The following is a 3,257-nucleotide window of genomic DNA, read 5'->3' on the forward strand; positions in this document are numbered from 1 at the left end:
GTGATATATATTATAGATAAATTTAAATAATTTAATTTATAAAATTAAAGATTTTATTTATGTGGAAGTTAATTTCTATTTTTTATTTTCAGTAAATAATAATGAATGGTTTTCACTTATTTGGACAGAAATTATTTAAATAAGTGAAAATCGGAATTTCCGATGAAGAAATTATCTGATTTTTAAAAAATCAGTTATCTGAATTCCCCGGTACGGAAATTGTACCAGAAATTAAATTGATAAAAATAATTACAATGGTAATATTACGTTATGGTAGATAATTACATTGATAATTATAATTATCAGCCGAATTTTGCAGGCTTTTATATACGTTCATGACAAGAACTTGAATACGGGTACAGAAAGTGAATAGTGCGCCGCATAGCGGTAAGCAAATAAACATGTAAATCTCTAATAAATATCTTTGGTAGCTTCTTGGTGGACATGGATATGTGGATAAAACGTGTATATCTAACAGATATCTTTGGTAGCTACTTGGCAGACATGGATATATGGATAACATGTATATAGGGTGTTCGGTAAAGATTGTGCCAACGCTCGTGTGCGGCTAGAGCACAGTAAACTGAACAGAAAAGTCCTGTAACATTTTTTTATATAACGCTTAATAAAGGAGTTATTATTGAGTAAAATCTGGTGGATATCTTTGGTAGCTTTTTGGTGGACATGGATATATGGATAATGTGTACACATCCATTAGATATCCTCGCTAGTTATTTGAGAGATATAAATATTTTATTCATTTATTAGATGTCTACTAATTATCCATAGTAGACATGGACATGGAATAGATATGTAAATATTCACTAGATATCTCTTCGATATTTTGTTCTGTGTGAGTGTGTGTCATGAGAAACTATATCTAGAAAACTAGTTACAGCTATAAAATTTGTATTTAAATTTTTTCAGATTGCATCGATCGGAGATAACGTCGATAAAATTATACTTCTCTCTCATTTGTATTTAGCAGTATTTTATATATTTAATATATAAGAGAGGTCACCACGCCTGACCACAAGCAATAAGACTGATCAGATCATCTGTCTGCACTTGCAACAGCGCCCGAGTTGCATCGTGGGTGCTCGGTCCTAAAGCGGACTGTATATCTTGAAAACTAAAAGTCTGTCCATCTTGATCCTGGGCTCGTTTTAAAAGGGAAGATTTATATTTCTTTTTTAAGATTTTTTCAAAAAAGATTGAGAGTCTAAATTTGAGAAAAAACGATTTTTATTTTGTTCTTCAAAAATCTTAAATAAATTTTGCCTTTTTTATAAAACTGATTTTATAAGATTAAAGGGAGTAAAAAGACCTTTCAAAACCACTACTTGTTTTTTTTAAATCGGAGTAATTTACTGGAACTTATCAGCGTCTGAATTTGGACGCGATGGCCCAAATGATAAAAATTCAAGCCCTTGTTAATAGAAAGCCCATTAGTCGCAGGCCAAAAGATTTTACTTTTAATAGGACTACACTTTGTGCAAATTTTAGCATAATCGGAAAACTATGAAAATTTGAGTGAATCACTTCATAAATAATACCCCATGTATCATGCATGTACTGCTTAAAATATTTGATAAAAAATAATTGGATGTGATAAAAACGGATAGAATTTCTATGTTGATTTATATGAGTTATCATATACCGAAGTCACACAACATAGGTTTTCTATGTATTTTAATCATATTTTATGATACTACCCAAACAGCACAAGGATGTCCTTAGGACGTCCAAAGGGCATCCAGGACATACATGTAGGATATCCTGAGGATATCCTATTTTAATCCTCGGATCTCCTCTGGATGTCCTGAGGAAGAGTAAATGATAGCCATACACTAGCCTCTGGAGAATCCAGGGAGATCCTATGGAACATCTTAAGGATTTCTATAGGATATGTTAGGGATATTTTTCACACGTTAAAAAGAACAAATTCTAAAATTTAAATATAAATTAAGATTGCGTTCTGTTATTTACTGCCAATACTAAAAATCTAATACTAAAAATAGTTCACGTTCTTTAATATTTGAGGTTTTCGTGCTGTACATAAATATTTTAGGTTTGGCTTCCGGGTTTAAGTCGTGTAATATTTTCAAAACAATCCAATATCTGAATCTGAATTCCCTATGTTGGGATTGCATCAGAAAAATTGAACTGATAAAAAATAATTATATTTTTAATTTCCTGTTAGTTGCTCTTTGCAAGCTTTATATAATTCTCATGACCAAATCTCAAATACGAGTTTGCGCGTCGCATAGCGGTAAACAAACGAACTAGCGGTTGAATACTATTTTTTGTAAAGTTTTTGGAATGTTGCGCATAGTAACATTTCTCATGAAATATTAAATAAACAATAATTTTGAATATGTGAAAATGTGCGCATCAAATTCAATTATTAATATTAAACGAAATTAATGTTAACAATTAATTGCACATGTATATGTCCTCTGGAAATCCAAAGGACATTCAATATAATAGACAGGGCAGATATCCTACAGACATCCAGGAGTTATCCAATGGACATTTATAGGACATTAATACTTATTACAATACTTAAAATTTCTAAATTATATTAAATAGCCTACATAACCGAAAGTAATCATGTATGCATATTAAATTTTCATAAAATATATTTATAATAATATCTTAAAACATCCTACAAATATCCTGAACCATCCTGGACATATTCAGGATGATCCTGAGGACGTTTTGTGCTGTCTGGGTATTCTTTTCAATCATGTAGAATATGAATGTTTGTATAATAAGTTGATGTTATTTCAATATAGGAAATATTGCATCGCATATATTTATTATTATATTTTATGATAAACTGCTTATAATATGTTTTCATAACAATCCTACTTATAAAATAATTTATAAAAGACGTGATAATATATGATATAATACATTTACGAAATTTCATAAGTCAATTGTGAAATAAGGGATTCAAAATCATCATAAGCGGATATGATAGACAAATTTTCTATCATTTTGTATCATCATATTAAAAGTACAATTTCACGTGCCGCTAAAACGAGCGATTGAAGCGACAGATTTGTCGCCCGTAATCCAGCGGCTATGATTTTGTAATTTGAACATGTTCAACTACAAAGCATTACCGCTCAAATGCTGTGTGAAACGCTGATGCTGCCATGTTGATCGTGTGTATCGAAAACATATAACCTTGCAGAATAAGGGGCCCTGAGCATAATAAATAAAATATTAGGAATAGGAATAAATATTAA

The sequence above is a fragment of the Formica exsecta genome, unplaced genomic scaffold (genome assembly GCF_003651465.1).
Source record: "Formica exsecta isolate Colony F162 unplaced genomic scaffold, ASM365146v1 scaffold330, whole genome shotgun sequence".
In the NCBI taxonomy this organism is placed as follows: Eukaryota; Metazoa; Arthropoda; class Insecta; order Hymenoptera; family Formicidae; genus Formica; species Formica exsecta.